We start from the raw sequence: 18,193 nt of genomic DNA on the forward strand, positions 1-18,193 counted from the left end.
ATCACTTCCCAGCAAGCCTCGGAGGTAGACAATTATTTCTGATGTGGTTCCCTTTTTTCCAGATGAGGATTCCATGGCACAAAGAGCCAGGAAGGGATTAAGATGAGAATCCATGTGACTCGGAGAGGCCTCTCTCCGCCAGAAACCGGAGCTGCAGAGTTCTTACCCTGCCCGTGCCCCCAGCAGTCGGGCTTGCCCTGCCTTCCAAGCACCCTGTCTCAGATGGACGGCTGCCATGTGCAACAAAGCAACTAATGGGGGGTGGAAAGAGAGCGAGACTAGACAGCACTTCGGAGATAATTAAATTAAACTCAGATTAGGCAATTACCCCAAAGATTCCCAAACCTGGCTGAATACCAGAATCACCTGAGGAGCATTCTTGGCGTGGGGGGAGATTCCGGGCCTCACCCCAGACCTGCTTAAGTGGGATTTCCAGGGGAAGGCCAGGAATCTGAGTTTTTAAAAAAGCTGCCAGATTAGTGATTGCCAGGGTTTTGGAGGGAGGGAGGGAGGGCTTGACTACCAAGGGGCAGTACAAGGGAATTTTTTGGGATGATGGGACTGTTCTGTATACTGATTATAGCAGTGGATACATACATATATATGCATATAACTTGTGGACCCATACACCAAAAACTATCAATTGTACTGTGTGTAAATAAAAATAAATATGCTGCCCAGGTGAAACTGAGTTATCTAGGTGTCAGTTGAGGTGGCCTGTGGTGCCTGGTGACAGCTGGGAAGAGCTGTCCAGCTATGAAAGAGTGTCACCTGTTATTGCAGAGGCAGGCATGGGCAGGTGCTGAACTCTTTAGCCCAGTGCTATCCAACAGAACTTTCTGTGACAAAAAATGTTCTTCCCAGCACTGTTCAATTCAGTAACCATCAACCACTTTTGGCTACTGAGTACCTGAAATGTGGCTAGCACAACTAAGGAACTGAATTTTTAATTTTACTTAAACTTAATTTAAATTTAAATCGTCACACATGGCTAGAGGCTACCCTATTGGACAGCTCATCCTCAAAGGTAGACATGGTGATATCATGGAGCTTTGGCTCTGTGCAGGATGCACACCGTGGTACTTTATACTTGAGGGACAATAGTAAGTCATCCCAAACATAGGGTAAAATGGAAACATGGACAGGACTTACCAATATGGGTAAGTACAGAGAAGAAGGAACCTTGAGATGAAGACTGACCTGAGATCTGCCCAGGCAGAGGGCAATTCTGCCAAGTGAAGGAATCTGCTTTTTTTTTTTTTTTTTTTTGAGATGGAGTTTCTCTCTTGTCCCCGAGGCTGGAATGTAATGGTGTGATTTCAGCTCACTTCAACTTCCACCTCCCAGGTTCAAGCGATTCTCCTGCCTCAGCCTCCCATGTAGCTGGGATGACAGACAAGTGCCACCACACCCAGCTAATTTTTGTATTTTTAGTAGAGGCGGGATTTCACCATGTTGGCCAGGCTGGTCTCGAACTCCTGACCTCAGATGATCGGCCTGCCTTGGCCTCCCAAAGTGCTAGGACTACAGGCGTGAGCCACCACGCCTGGCCAGGAATCTGCTTTTTCTTCTCCAAAGATAGCAGCATCTTTGGCCCACTTCTTTCCACAACCTTCCAACCTTGTTCATTTTAAAAGGTGCAGAGGTTAGTTGGGATGCTCTTGAATTATGCTCCCATTCTTCTGCAGTGATAGGATATACAGGAAGCCATCAGAGGGGCCAGGTGAGCCCAGTGCCGAGAGGTGGGGGTGTTCTGAGCTTCACTGGGCCCACCTACCTCCCTAGACAGAGTGTGATGAAGAACCTGTGTGGGCATATTGTATTCCTTTTTGGGAAGGAGAGCATATAAAAAAGGCAATTAGGCATAAAATTCCTGCTTTATGCTTTGAGCACATGACCTTTACCTTGGCTTGTGTTCAGACGCTCCTAAACCCACCTCCTCTACCCCCATTGATAAGATTGATTATCTTAGTGTTACTTTTCCAAATGTGTTATAAAAGAATGAGATTCAGGGAGTGTGGACTTCTATTAGTACAAACCAAATGGTGGCAGAAAGAATGTTCCAATTTGTAAACATATGTGTTCTTAAATAAATTTTCTAAATGGGTAACAAAAAATTGCGTGAGCTATGGGCTTATAACTGGAGGTTTTGTTAATCTGATTTAAAAATAGGACTGACTTGAAAGCATAAAAGTGGGGAGGTAGCTTTAAAATTAGTGGGTCTTCTTTCCTTTTTTCTTTTGAGATAGAGTCTCGCTCTGTTGCCCAGGCTGGAGTGCAGTGGCGCCATCTTGGCTTACTGCAACCTCTGCCTTCTGGGTTCAAGCGATTCTCCTGCCTCAGCCTCCTGAGTAGCTGAGATTACAGGCGTGCGCCACCACACCTGGCTAATTTTTGTATTTTTAGTAGAGACGGGGTTTCACCGTGTTGGTCAGGCTGGTCTTGAACTCTTGACCTAGACATCTGCCCCCTCCCCCCCCCCCCACCCGCCCCAGCCTCCCAAAGTTCTGGGATTACAGGTGTGAGCCACCGTGCCCGACATTCTTTATTTTTTATATGAAAACTTGACTTCTTTAGATCAGGAAGAGAACATCCTGGATGGATCATAGCATCTCTAAGGAGAGTTTCCTTGTGTTGCCTTTACAAATTGGTTACTTCAACCTTATAAGAAAAATGAAGCTTACTGAGTATTAAGCTCCATTACATACTGATTCTTCTACCCTTGAACACACAAACAGATCTTGTTGCATAGCTGCTATAATCACTGTATGTGTTTTATTTATTTATGGTTATTTTTTACTTATGTTTGTTTTCCAAAGATATTTCCATGTATTGATATAGTGCACAGACATGTCACTTTTAGTGGCCATATGATATGTTCATGTAGTAAGCTCCCCTCCCCTTTTTGCCAGTCCTCACCCCACATTTGATGAGGCATTTGGGCTGTTTCCAAGTTATTACTGTTACAAAGGTGCTATGAACATCTTCATACAGATGGATTACCTGCCCATCTCCCTTGCCGTTTTGGTTTATTTCCTTGGCATGTATTCCCCAAAATGGAATTACTGGGTCAAAGGATTTGTGGCTCTCATTTCATACATGTTTACCAGCTTGTCCTGTATAATGACTGAACCAGTTTACTGGGAGGAATTGTGTTTTGAGAAAAGAATAGGTTTGTTTCACAAATCCCAGCTCCACCATTTGCTACCATTTATTTAGACCTTGGGCAAGTTTTTCCCTGAGGCTATTTCTTCATCTGTAAAATGTGTTATTAATAGTTCATCTCCCAGGGTTGTTGTTTGTTTTAAGATGTAAGCAAGATACTGTTTTTAAAACATCCAGCTCTGTGCCTGGCCACATGGTAACTGCTTAGTGACTGGCTGCAGTGTTTTTATCGGCAGTGTACATGTACTCATTCTTCTCCATCCTAATAATATTGACATTTATCGGCCGGGTGGGTTAAGCCTATGATCCCATCAGTTTGGGAGGCCAAGGTGGACAAATCACCTGAGGTCAGGAGTTTGAGACCAGCTTGGCCAATGTGGTGAAACCCTGTCTCTACTAAAAATACAAAAAAAAAAAAAAAAATTAGCCGGGCATGGTTGGCGGTCACCTGTAATCCCAGGTGCTCAGAAGCTGAGGCAGGATAATTGCTTGAACCCAGGAGGCGTAGGTTGCAGTGAGTCAAGGTTGTGCCATTGCACTCCAGTCTGGGCGACAGACACTCCATCTTAAAAAAAAAAAAAAAAAAAAAAAAAAAAAAAAACCTCTCACACACACACAAAATATTGATGTTTATAGAATTTTTTTTCTTTCTTTTTTTTTTTTTTGAGACGGAGTCTCACTCTGTCGCCCAGGCTGGAGTGCAGTGGCGTAATCTTGGCTCAGCGCAACCTCTGCCTCCTGGATTCAAGCGATTCTCCTGCTTCAGCCTCCTGAGTAGCTGGGATTACAGGCATGCACCATCATGCTCAGCTAATTTTGTATTTTTGGTAGAGACGGGATTTCTCCATGTTGATCAGGCTGGTCTTGAACTCCCAACCACGGGTGATCTGCCCACCTTGGCCTTCCAAAGTGCTGGGATTACAGGCGTGAGCCACCGCGCCCAGCCCCGAGTATAATTTTTCTCTACCTTTGTTATTTTGGTGGTAGCTTATACTTGTTTGATTTTGGATTTATTAGAGAAGGACTAAATCTTTCACCTGGTGATTTACCTTCTGAGTATGTTTTAGTACCTTTCAGTCTAGTAATATTAAAGCTAGGTGTGGGCGAAATGTCGCTTAGTAGAGAGTGTTAGGGAAGATGTTTTAAGTGAATAAATAAGAATTTAAAGTAAGAATTTAAAATAATTATTGATTAGTGAGTCTTCCTGACTTACCAGCATATTATGAAAATAATTGAATCTGATTATTATCATGGAAATTCTATTTGTACTGCCAATTTAGCCAGCAAACCTTTGTTCCTTTGTGTGTATGTGTGTGTGTGCGTGCGTGCATGAGAGAGTGTGTGTGTGCACGCGTGCGTGAGAGAGTGTGTGTGCACACGCATTCCCCAAAGTCTTTGGATTGATCACACATCACCCATAAAGAGAATATATATTAATTCTGTTTTATTGGAGTTTAAAAAAAAATCCCGATCTTGGGCTAGAAGCCACCCTGGTTAGGCTGTCTCATTGAGGTCACTGCGGCATGTGTGATGAGAGCATCTCAGGCTGACTGCTTGTGACTGTGGACAGGGCAGGTGACCCATAAGGCTGTCAGTTTCCTGACTACCTGTAAAGTGGGACAGTTATACTAGAATTATTCTTAAGATTTTAACTATTATTTTTATTGAGGTGATTTGAACCTTTAATTCAGAGGGTATAATTGTCCTGTCCTACCCACTCCGTGTCCTTATTGAGTTGCCCACCTTTTTTGCTACCTAGACTCTTGCCCCTTGCACCTGGGTGTCTTTTTCATCTCACTTGGGAAAGAACACCCAACCTCTGGCCATTGTTGCAGATCTTTCTCTAATACAAGAAAAGCATTTGTCCTACATATAGTTTTTATTTTTTAAATTGAGAAACAGCTTTATTTTTGCAAAATGTGGCCTGTCGGCTCTGCTGGTCACTTTTGATGTGCTTGTGTTGCTTGCATACATGGAGGGTGCCCACGTCTCCACCTGCCTCCATCCTTCACAACTTCACGTGTGATCACCCAGCTCATCCACATGGCCAAAGACCCGGTGCATCTCCCAATTTTTAACATCAACACTATTGTTAATGATTGATTACAACCCATTTAGTCTTCTGGGCCAGGAGCTTTTAGGGCCCAATCAATCACTGAATCCATAAACAAGGGGACCGCCTCAGACTCCCTGGGAGCTCTGAATCACACTGGGGTGTTGACAGTCCCAGAGGCCTTTCTGTCAGCAACTGTCTGGATTGGAGAGAATTTGGGTACTGTGCTAGGTGTTAGCAAGGGCAGGAGAAAGGCAGCCACAGATACAGAAATAGTTTGTTTGACAGTTGATCTGCATGTGGGTAATTGCAGAACTGAGTCGTTCATTTTTTACCCTCTTTACTCCCATTTACACCAAGTTGTCTTCTTGTCAGGAAAGCTGGAAGTCAGAATAGTGATACACACATACACACACACCTACACCTTCCTTACCTGTTTTTAAAAATGACTCCTTCCTGGGAACCCCAACATGAAGCAGATAAGAGTGCAGCAGCTCTGGTTGAAGAGAGTGGGGAGAAGGACCCTGGCAGAGCCCCGCCCCACCCACAGATCCTTGCCCCTCACGCAGGCATTGCTGTTCTGTGGGTTTCCCTCTCAGTCCAAGAACACTTATCCTGAGTGATTGTCCACCTGCCCTGGTTGAAGTGGCATTGCTTTAGTAGGTCCTCTGGGATGATCCCTGGATATGATAAGAACATTTCTGGAAGAGCCCTGTAAAAGCAATTCCTTCCCCTCCACAAGGGTGAGTCTGGGACTACCCTTAATACACCAGAGTGAAGATCCTGGACTTAGAGTACATGGGTGGGTGGACTTAAAGGAACCAGGGAGACAGAGAAGATAAAAACAGAGATAAGCTTTAAGAAGATAAGGTTATAGCTTGCACTGGCATCCTGTCGTAGGCAGGAGAGGAACCAAGAATGCCTGATAGGCTGTCAGGAAGATGGACACCTCCACAGGGTCTGTGACACAAGCCAGAGGAGGAAGAGATGGTGAGCTGCTAGGGAAGAGGTCACTCATTCAGAGACCAAAAGGGCAACTGTGTGTGATAACAGGCCCTAGAGCATGAGGGCACCAACAAGGCTGACTTGAAATACCTTATCTCCAGGGGTCACACCCTCTGGAAGCACACTGAGCTTAGACAGGAATGATGACAAGTTGTTTTGGGAAGGGACCGTGGTTGAAACTAGTGCCTCCACCTGCAGCAGTGGCAGAGCAAAGGTGTCTTAATCCTCTGCAGAAAGGACTGAGATGTGCATTGTATGTGCAGCTCATACCTCTGAATATCCTCACCTCAAATAAAGCTTGCTTGTGAACACCTTCTAAGAGTCTTTATCCAACACCCCGTGATTTGGCGGTCCCTCTTCTGTGGCTTATACCTCATGGCCCTCTGCCAGCAGAAAGCTGGACCCACTGGCCAGTCGTTTATGCTTGCAGGAGCCTTTAAGGTTCTCCCCAATGCTGGTCACTCATTGCATGAATGTTCATATCCTTAGGTGGCTCCTGCCATGTCCTGCTGCCATGAGGACAGGATGGAAGGAAGGGAAGAAGAGGGGTCTCTTCCTTGGAGTCCACTCGTTACTAGGGGCTCTTTGCCCTCATTCTGCCCTGGGCTGATTGAAGCTTCAGCCACCTTTGCAGAAAGCTCTTGGCTTCTGGTGAGAACATCTTGAAATGGGCCTAATATCCATGGAAACTGAAAAATGAGACCAATGGCGTGGACTGTTTCCACAGTTCTGATGTGCCTCTTGCCCCTGTAGGTACAGAAATTTTAACTCCAAATAATTGACTTGAGTTGTAACACTGTGTTCTAATTTGGAAACGTGAAGCTGACCACTTCCAGAAGGTGCCCCCCTTGCCTTCACTCAGAAAAGCCGGGTGTGTCTCTTCCACCCGAACATCACTGCGCTAGGCACGTTGCACTCATTTTCCTAGGGCCTGGCCCTGGACTCTGCACATCCTGGGAGCTCTATGAAGAAGGGCAGGATTACCCTATTGAGTGCAGATATTCCTCTCACACACAGTGAGGGCTTTGGATTAAAGTGGTTTATGTGGGGCCAGCATTTTTGGGTGCATATGAAGCCTAGAAGATTTGTGACTTGGCAGATTTGTGTGTAAGCACAGCTCCCCAGCCTCCTGCCTACTTCTGATAGGGGTACTGGCAGCCTTCAGGGACTGAGGCTGTAGACCCTGGAGATGTTCCTCACACTCTAGGGAGGCAGTAGCAGGGCACCTTCAGGACTGGCTCCTCTGAGGGAGTCCCTGTTTTTACCTCATCACTGATGAGAATGATGTAGCCTTTGTCGAGATTGTCAAGGTAGAGTGGAGATAGGTCCCTCCAGCACTGAAACAGTTTTGTGCCTGTGCAAACAAAACACTTCAAAAAGGATACTGCCCCTGCCTCCATCCTGGTGTAAGGTGGCAGAAGGAAGCAGTGGCTGACAGCGGAGTTAAACACACTTTAAGGTAGGTCAAATTTTTGACATACCATTTTCCTCTGCCGTACCAGCAGCTGCTCTCTACTTTGAAAGGGGGCTTAGCTGCTCATATAAACTTTGGTTTGTGATAATGTAAACTATTATTAGGATTATCTTTTTATTCATAATATATGCCTGATTCTCTGTCTACTTTATTTATGCTCCGTTTGAAACACTCATTTACCTTCAATACTCAGAGCCAGCATCAACCCCTCTGAAAATGAAGGGAAACTTTATAACAGATTATTTAAATCTCTCTGTGGTTAAAAAGGACTCTGGGAATGAAATCACTGGGTTGAGGAAGCGTCAAATCTCAGCAAAGCTTCCAGGTTAAAACTGGGATGTGATGTTGACAAAACATTCCAGTTTAAACGTTTTTTTTTTTTTAAATGAAGGTTTATCCCCAGGGTGGTTGTTTTCATAAAGAAATGCTTGATTCTCAGTTGAGAATTTTTGGCCTTCAAAGTCTCCTCTTCCCTCCCACCAACCTCCCCCGCGCCCTGCCCAACTTTTCATCACCACCTGGTGGAACCATTTGTCACTGAGGACGTTCTGGAAGTTAGAGAAGTTCCTGAGGCTCAGGTTGGCGACACCAACACCGCGGTCAGCCAGGCCCTGTCTCCCTGCCAGGAGGCCGGAGTGGGGGAGGTCACACGGGGCGGTTGGAGGGGGAGGGATGCCACGCGCTTCTGCCTCAGGTGTTCCCGCGTTGTTTGTCAGTGGAAGGCAGGTTAGTGGGTGAGCCAAGAAAAACCAATAACTGTTTCAATTTTTAATAAAATGTCTCTCCTACCCTTTGTTTCTCCCTCCACTTCTCCCCAAAAGAAAGAACAGAGTGAATTTTTAAGCACATCTGGACACTGTTTTTGTAAAACTTTTACCCTGAATTCCCAGAAGGAATGTATTGGCTCCCATTTTTCCAAGCAAAAACTGAAATGATTCCTTTGTTTATAAGTACTGTGTTTGCATATTTTAATAAAACAGTAAAGAAAGGAATTGCACTGATTTGAAAATCTTTAGCTAGGCCAAAGCTTTGACCTTTATGCCTCTCTTGAAGTCTGAGAGGTGCTAAAAGTTTATGGTTGGTTATTTTTGGTGTCAGTGGGAAAGGGAGAGTTAGGAAGGCTCGTGTGTCCCTTTTTGAATTTTTTTTTTTCCTGTGGCTATAAGAGCATTCAGGCAATGGGGCAGGGGCTGCTCTTGGTCCTTGTTCCTCTGTTCTGCTTCCTCTACCATGCAGTGCCCTCTGTTGAAAACTGTGCAGATACAATCAGATAACAGTGTTCCAGATCTGAGAGCCCAAGGCCTGCAGTGGAAGACAGAATCCATCTTTTCCTTATCAGATAGTGTTTGTTTTTTTCTTAGGTGATTCTTCTGTAAGCCTATTGTTGCCAAGAAAATGAGGTTGATCTTTCATTAATACCAGTCTTACTAAGATGTGGCGTGGTGTTCTAGTATGGGGAGAATTGCAAAAGAAACTTAGAGTGTCAAGCTTTTTTTTTCTCCCAGAAATGTTTATTATAACAAATATTAAGTAATAACATTTAGCAGTTTGTGTATACAGATAATGTACAAAAAATAGACCTTCAAAAATTTCTAATCTGAAGTGACAAATAATTAATGTTTAATAATCACTAGTTGTTCTGCTCTGGATTATGTTCAATTGTATATAGTATTTTTAATTCAAACAATACATTAGAGAACAAAGAGTATTTTAATGTTTATTCCATCCCTCAGAAATGAAAACTGCTAACATTACAAAAAATAGCTACATATTCCCTGAAAAATAAGTCCTGAGTGTCAAGCTTTTAAAGATGAACTACAGAGGCATTTGCTATTTTGGGGAACTTGTAAGATGACATGGTTCTGTTCAGACCGGTGGTTATAGAAGTTCTTTTTTATGCCCTCAAAAATTATGTTTTTAAATTAAAGTTATATTGTCAGGAAAACATCAGTGTACTGTGGTTAAGTTATGAGGGTCGGCTGGGTGCTGTGGCTCACGTCTGTGATCCCAACACATTGGGAGGCTTAGGCAGGAGGATTGCTTGAGCCCAGGAGTTTCAGCCCAGCCAGGGCAACATAGCAAGACCCCATCTCTACAAAGAATGAACTTTTAAAAATTAGCCAGGCATGATGGTACATGCCTGTAGTTCTCCCAGCTACTTAGAAGGCTGAGGCAGAGGATCGTTTGAGCCCAGGAGTTCGAGGCTGCAGTGAGCCATGATTGTATCACTGTACTCCAGCCTGGGCAACAGAGTGAGACCTTGTCTCCAATTAAAAAAAAAAAAGTTATGAAGGTCAGTCACAGCTCTGCTACTGCATAATAAATGTTCATTAGTGATAAGCATTGAACCAGTGTAATAGTTACTGTTTCCTAGAATATTACTTTCCCTAGACTTGTTCTGGGTGTCTGGAAATAAACTCTAGAGGTGTAATATTCCCAGAGTAGACCTCATCTCAGAGATCAATCAGATTTCAGAGATGACCACACCTCAGCTTTTCCACCCTACTTTTGAGAAAGAAAGTTGTTAGCCATGATGCCAAAACTGACCCACTAAGCCTTTCGGGGCTATGGATGTACATCTGTCAAATGGCAGCAAATGTTGAATAATGTCCAAAACAGGATGGTCTGAAAATTAATACTTGTATTAGTGCCGTCATGCAAACATTCACCATTTTTGTGAGCTTTGAACAAACATGGTTTGCCTGAATTGAAATCTAATTCCATAACTTTGAGTCCTACTGATACTGTTCTAGCCAATCTTTTGAACTTTTATTACTCTTTGAGTTCTGGGAAATTGCCAGTTATTCTAAATGCTAGCTCTTAGACCAGTTGGTTAGGAGTATCTGGTTAAAAAAAATGACCTGATTTAGAGCTTGTAGTTCAGTGTTGGTAGTCTCTACATTTTCCATGTAGCATTGTTTCAAAAACTGCAAAAAGGTATATTTTAACAGTGGTTCAAACTGTAAAGTGCTGAGCAGATCTTGGGGAACATCAAGACATGGGTTCTCTGTGTTCTCCATAATGTGGGAGATTAGAGGGCTGTCTGCCAGAATTGTGAGTTCTGAGCACAGACTTGCCTCTAAGGTGCCCGGCTCGGTATCTGTACACAGAAGCCTGACAGTGAACTAGCAGTCTTTTCAGTACCTTTTTCCAGTGCCAGATTTTTTTTTTTTTTTTTAAGTTTCAAGCATATGAAAACATTTGATTTAAATGGTCCTAATAATATGTTTTCTATTTTTCCTGTAAAACCAGGAGTTGAGTTTGAATAACAGCAGAAAACTTAGGAATTAATATGGAGTAGCTATTTTAAATGATCTAGCAGTATAATTATTTGCTCAGAGATTTGTATAATCAAAAAGGTTTTCAGCCAGGCGAGGTGGCTCATGCCTGTAATCCTAGCACTTTTGGAGGGAGGCTAAGGTGGGCGGATCACCTGAGGTCAGGAGTTCGAGGCCAGCCTGGCCAACATGGTGAAACCGTCTCTACTAAAAATACAAAAATTAGCCGGGTGTGGTGGCACGTGCCTGTACTCCCAGCTACCCAGGAGGCTGAGGCAGGAGAATCACTGGAACCGGGAGGCAGAGGCTGCAGTGAGCTGAGATCATGCCACTGCACTCTAGCCTGGGAGACAGAGCAAGACCCCTTCTCAAAAAAAAAAAAAAAAAAAAAAAAAAAAAGGAAGTTTTCGTTACATGTACCCCATAAATATACGCTTATTTGTATATATAATATTCACACTCAAATTCACATTCAGTTCAAAATTACACAAAAATTCAAAATAAAAAATGTAAACAAAGGAAAAAGTTTAAAAAGCATTTAAAAAGATTGTTTTCATGTTGAAAACATCCATCTTGACATTCTTTTACCTGTAGCCTGTTTAATATTCTTTATTTTAACTGTATTTCATTCTCTTACTTTGCCAACCTCACTTTTTCAATCTTCTTTTTCCTCCATGTGTGCCCTAACTATGGGTAGTCTCACAAAGCCCAATTCCTGGCTTTTTGTTATTTTTTTACACTTTCTGTTAATTTTGTGTACCTCTTATGAATTAGCCTATCTGTCCTTAAGGTTCTGTGGCATGCCTTCATACATGATGTCCTGCCTTTTAATCCTGCATTTCTCCCCTCCCCCCAAAATATATGATATTGTAAAAAGATAGTAGGCACCTCACTTTCACTGTTTTTCTGCAGCCTACTTTTTTTAAAAAGACCCTCTTTCCCCAGTGTTCTCTTTTTTTTTTTTTTTTGAGACGGAGTTTTGCTCCTGTTGCCCAGGCTGGAGTACAATGGCGCAATCTCAGCTCACTGCAACCTCTGCCTCCCAGGTTCAAGCTATTCTCCTGCCTCAGCCTCCTGAGTAGCTGGGATTACAGGCATGCACCACCATGCCCAGCTAATTTTTTGTATTTTTTTAGTAGAGACGGGGTTTCTTCATGTTGGTCAGGCTGGTCTCAAACTCCCAACCTCAGGTGATCTCCCTGCCTTGGCATCCCAAAGTGCTGGGATTACAGGTGTGAGCCACTGCACCTGGCCCCTAGTGTTCTCGTTATTGCCTTAAAATCACTTCCGACTTCCCCAAATAAGAGCCTGCAGGTCACCTTTGAATATTTCATCATCACTTCTGTATTGCATTTGTCACCAAGTCCTGCTATTTTTTCCTTAAAAATACCTCTCAGACTTGTCCTTTGATTCTCATCAGTACATTGCTGTCCCTGTCATGTTATATATGGACTGCTGCAGTTGCTGGCTATCTGGTCTACCTTGCTCCAGTCTTCCACCCTCTAGTCTCTAGTTCTTCCTGCATATGTGGCCCTAACACTGTTTTGTTGTTATCATTCCTTTCCTGGTTCAGTTTCCTTTAATTTTTTTTGTTTGTTTGTTTTGTTTTTACTTTTTTTCTTTATTGCGTTGAAATATACATAACATAAAATTTACCATTTTAACCATTTTAAGTGTACAGTTCAAAGATTTTTAAGTAAATTCACAATGTTTTGCAACCATCACCACCATCCACCTGTAGAACTTTTTCACCTTCCTAAATGGAAATTCCATAACCATTAAACAATAACTCCCCATTCTCCTCTCCCCTCAGCCCCTGGCTATCTCTATTCATGTCTCTATGAATTTGACTGCTCTAAATATCTCATATAAATGTAGTCATACAGTATTGTCCTTTCTGTCCTTTTGTGCCAATGTCAAATTTTTAAAGATTGTTTCTAGTGGTCTTGATCTGTAGGGAAGTTGATGAAGATTTGGTAAAAGCTAACAAAGGGCCTTTGCTTTGAGTCTTCTTATCTCTTTAGTATTTAGTGAGCTCTGTTTGGAAGCATGACACTGGTTTACTCTGAGTACAGACAGGAAAGTCAAGGCGTGTAAGAGCAACAGGGGAAGGTTAGAGACTCCCAACTTAGGCCTCTGTGGCACTAACCTAATACCAAAAGTTTTTTGTCATGGAGGGAAGAGAAGTGAAAATTGGAAGTGGATGGTGACCAGGACTCACCTTCCTCCTTCTTAAATACCTTCCATCTGTATTAGGGGCAGGGAATCAATTTCTATCTTGAAATGGATATGTGTTTTGAGACCCCAGCTCCGGCCTTCTGTTTTGTAAGTGTCACTTCTGCTCTCCAGGCCCTGGGGTTTGACTCATCCCATCTGTTGAATTCTTGGGTCCTTTGGATTCATCCTTTGAAGCTGCTGTTTCATTGCCTCTTTCTTCTTCCTTCCTCATCTCCCCACCTACCCCATTTCCACCTTGGCCTGTATCAGAGACCTTTTCCCTGTGCTTCTGTCTGCCAATCTAGGCTTGTGCTCACATCTGTAAGGACCACTGTATTTGGATCTTGCCTGTCTCCAAGATGTACCACATGCAAAGCTGAACCCACTTGGCTATTTCAGCCCTATGGTGCCCATCTTTTCAGGCCAGTTGGAGGTGTCTAACACAGAAGCAATGAGGGTGTGTTGGTCACTTCCAGGGATGTGGGAAATGTTTATTCTGGATGACCAGGAAGGCTCTGTGTCTTCCCTGAGAAATAGCAACCATTTCCTGAATGCTTACCATGTGTTGGGCACTGGGTGGTACAGTTGGTAGCACAAGCTCCTGAGTCTGTGTTTGCTTGAAAGAATCTTCCTTCCCCTCCCCAACCCCAAAGCTTGACATGCCTCCTCTGAAGACCCTTCTCTGGCTAGCCTTCCTCTGTTCAATTACCCCTTCTCTGAAATCTTATTACACATAGAGCTCAGTGGCATAACTTAGCACATTCATTCTAGGCAGTGTAACCTTATCTACTGTAGTTTCATGTCTTTTAGCTTTGTTTTCCAAAACTAATTGTAAACACCTAGAGGCAGGGGTCTGGTTTAGCCTTATTCTCACTCAAAATGGCTTTCCCAAGTGCAAAAGCATATTTCAAGCTCGAGACATCTGGTTGATAAATCGTGGGGCATTTGCAGAGGTTTTTCATCAATAAATGAGGAGAGAATCTCAGGATATAGTTAAATATTGCTTTTAGATCAGCTAAGTTTTTTTTTTTTTTTTTTTGAGTGGGGCGTGGGGATGGGGGAGGGGTAGACAGAGCTTTGCTCTGTTGCCCAGGCTGGAGTGCAGTGGTGCAATCACTGCATCCTCAACCTCCTGGGCTCAAGAGATCCTCCTCAGTAGCTGGGACTATAGGCGTGTGCCACCACACCCAGCTAAGTATTCTTATTTTTCATAGAGACGGAGTCTATGAGATGGAGTCCAGGCTGGTCTTGAATTCCTGGTCTCAAGCATTCCTGCTGCCTTGGCCTCCCAAAATGCTGGGATTACAGGTGGGAGCCACCATCCCTGGCCAGGCTGTTTTTGAGGCAGAGCTCATTCTTTCTTCTTCGACACCTGGGCTACAACAAATGTATTGTGATTCTAATCACAAAATGGAATTTACCATTTTTTACCAGCGAGTGGTTTTTATCTCCTTAGCTTGGTCTGTAAAATGAAGCCACCCTGACTTTCTGGAAAGAGTTGGAGGTCTTAGGTTTCCACACAGCTGTAATGTGATTATTGTGCTGGAGAGAGGAAGACATTGTTATCTGCTTCCTGGATTTGCCAGTTTCCCTTTTAATTTTACACAGTTCTGTTATTCACTGGAGACCAGTCATCTAATCATAAAATCCCCTACATTTATGTAATTTTAAAGAAACATACAGGATAAATTATAGTAATTTGGTTACCCTGCAGAACAGCGTTTAGGATACCCACATCAATAGGCAACCTACCAACGTATCAACGTGTGTATACTGTGCAAGTAGCCTTGTCACTACATGTGTCCTCTTGCCTTTTCCATGTACACAGCCGGCTCTGGAGCAGGTGACGGGGCCTGCTATACTACTTCCTACTAATGGTGTGTTTTCTTTCCCTTTGTAGAAAATGATGGTTGATGACAGTTGTCAAGACCCTTAGAAAGAATTTTGCCCAGTGGTCCTAACTCACTTTATTAGGCTCTTTTTGTTATTTCCTCCATAGATCTTACATATTTCACCCAGAAGGAACTGCATTAACTGATAGCTGGTGGAGATTTATGAGAGCAAATGTTATATATATTAGGATCTAATTTATGTCGAGTCACAGTCCATGTGATGCAGGCAGTAAAGACCGTCTGGAAGAGTGTTCTTCAAAATGATGGAGTGGGAGAAGTTTCATATTCTTTGTACTTAATTCTCTTTTACCTTGAACTTGTTATCTTTACAAAAATAATAAAGCCCTCTTCAAAAGAAAAGCCTACAGTTCTAGAAACCTGAAAACCCACTCTTAGGGAATCTCTGAGAATCACTGAGCATCCCACCACTTCACAGGCAGCTGGGGAAGTGGCAGGCAGGAAGTGGCACATCCCGGCCTGGCCTTCTGCCCCCTCCCAGCCTCCTGCCCACCTTGCTCTGAACCTGCTGTGCCTTTGGGGCTTCACCTCCTCAGTGCTCTAGGAAATGCCTGAATCTGTATCCCTAGAAGCAGTGCTGCTCACCTGACAGCTTGGCCTCACATTGACCCAGCTCCCCATTCTTTGTTTTTTTTGTGTTTCTTTTTGTTTGTTTGTTTCTGTTTTTTTTTTTTGAGACAAGGTCTTGCTCTGTCGTCCAGGCTGGAGTGTAGTGGTGTGATCATGGCTCATTGCTACTTCCATCTCCTGGGCTCAAGCCATCCTTCCACATCAGCCTCCCAAGTAGCTGGGACTACAGGTGCATGCCACCATACCTGGCTAATTTTTGTGTTTTTGTTGGTAGAGATGGGGTTTCTCCATGTTGTCCAGGCTGGTCTGAAACTCCAGGGCTCAATAATCCCCCTGCCTCAAAGTGCTGGGATTGCAGGATTGAGCCACCGCACCTAGCCCCCATTCTTAGCTTGTATATTTATTTATTTATGGCAGGTAAAAGCTTGTTTCATTTTAATAGTTGATCTACATAATCACTGAGGCCAGTATGTACAGACAAAGGGGGAGCTTTCACTTCTTGGTCTCTTCCTCCTTGGACAAAGTCTTGATGATCTCCTCCTTGGCCTGTAGGCGCTCTTCATGGCGCTTGCGTGCTTCCTTGGTCTTAGACCTGTGGGCCTTAGCCTGGTCAGCCTGGAGCTTCTTGTGGGCCTTGTCTGCCTTCAGCTTGTGGATGTGTTCCATGAGAATCCACTTGTTTTTGAACACATTCCCCTTCACCTTCAGGTACAGGCTGTGATATGTGTGGTGATCAATCTTCTTAGATTCACAGTATCTTCTCAGCAGCCGGCACAGAATCCACATTCTCCTCATCCAAGTTACCTTCCGTGGCATTTGGGCATTGGCTGTACCCTTTCGCTTACTTATGCCCATGTGCCTGCCCTTCCAGTGGGCCAAGGTGTTTTCCCGGCATCAAGCCCGGGAATGGAAAGTCACAGGTTTGTAGATGATCAGCCCACCTTTGATCAGCTTCTGGATCTGCTGATGGGAGTTGGCACTGGCGATTTCATTGGTCTTATTGGGATCCAACCAGACCTTCTTCTTGCCACAGCAGAGGACACTAAAGGCGAGCCTCATCTGAAACCTGAGCATACTCATGACTGTGGCTGCAGCAGCGAAAGCAATGAGCTCCCCGATTCTTAGTTTAAAGTCAGTTTAGCCAGAACCTTTGGACTTTCCTTTAAAGAAAAAATTAATCACTGCTTTTAATCTTTTCTGGTTAGCTTCTGTTTCATGCTAACTTCATGACAAAATGTTATAGGTTTCTAATTTAATTTCACCATATTACTTTGATTTTGTAAACATTTCTCCATGGGAAGCCTTAATGAAGGGGCAAGATACATTGATATCTTCCTGTTGACAGGTGAAGGGACAAGGTTGTATGTGCCATTTACTTGCCTCAGCCCTATAGGAGAGGAATAGGAACTCACCACCAGGCCCACTTCATCAGGGGTGGAAATATGCTCCTACCTGCTGTTCCATTTGCTGCGTCTGCCTCACAATGGATTTGCTTTATAATTGATCTCTCTATACCACTCCTTGCCAGAAATCCTTGGAGAGGGAGTGCAGGGAGACCTTAATTCCTGAGAACACCCCACTGCCTTCTTCACCCACAAAAAAGACATTTATCAAAATCTAAAATTGACCAAGACATCAATACTTCATTTTTACATCATTCTTTGCCTTCTCAGAATGACATTTTAGTGGTTCAAGGAAATTAAAACAAAGCTGAATACTCCTTGGCAAACATAATTATTTCCTGGCCTAAATGTGACACAATGATTTAATTGGTATGTCATTGTGTGTATGTGTGTTTGCATGTGTGTGTGTGCTTTAATGGAAATTCCATGTGGTATCTTTGGGAAATTAGGAAAGAGAGTCTTCTAGATTTATTGCTTATAGTTTAAGAACAGACTGCTGGCTTCCATCCAAATAGTAGGACGATGTAAAGTTACAGGGATCATTAGTGTTTGAATATATCCTTCCGATTGCCTGCTATTTTAAAATTAGTTTGGCAAAAGGTAAAAGTCAGAACTGACAGTGAAATTTTTTACTCTTTGAAACTTGTAACATTCATCAAAATAAACTTGTGGGGGACTTGGCATCATGTAAGCGATGGTGTCCTTTGCTTTATACCAACATCTTAATTTTGAAGCTGAATGAGTTTTGCTGTGGCTGGAGTAGGAGTCAGAGACATAGATTATTCATTTTGGAAAGTTGGAATTTTAGATTATCCTTCATAGTGGCTCATGCACAGATATTATAAAATATATCCCAAACCTAACTCAGTTTTGTGTGTTGACCGCAAATACCATACTCTGCAAAGGCAGTTGAGCAGGAGTGGGAAAATCAGCTGTTTTCTTCATCTAGTGGATACTATGAGTATTTTCCTCCACACTCAGTGATGGAAAAAAAAAAAAGAATTAGCCACATCCTAGTTCACTTTTTATCTTGATTCAGTGCAACTGACTTGGCTGCAGACATAACTGTTGTCATCTGTGATCTGAAAAGTGATAGATACCACTCTCTTGATGGGTTT

At 43.2% G+C, this 18,193-nt stretch overlaps 1 protein-coding gene and 1 pseudogene across 2 annotated transcripts in view; one reads left to right on the forward strand and one right to left on the reverse strand.

Annotated features, from left to right (window-relative positions):
• The window catches only part of IL17RD (interleukin 17 receptor D), a 76,024-nt gene that overhangs the window by 14,900 nt on the left and 42,931 nt on the right, over positions 1-18,193 (forward strand). The gene's annotated exons all lie outside the window — the stretch shown is intronic.
• Positions 16,165-16,761, reverse strand: LOC129032472 (large ribosomal subunit protein eL19-like; annotated as a pseudogene).

This window comes from Pongo pygmaeus, chromosome 2 (assembly GCF_028885625.2).
Source record: "Pongo pygmaeus isolate AG05252 chromosome 2, NHGRI_mPonPyg2-v2.0_pri, whole genome shotgun sequence".
Lineage (NCBI taxonomy): Eukaryota > Metazoa > Chordata > Mammalia > Primates > Hominidae > Pongo > Pongo pygmaeus.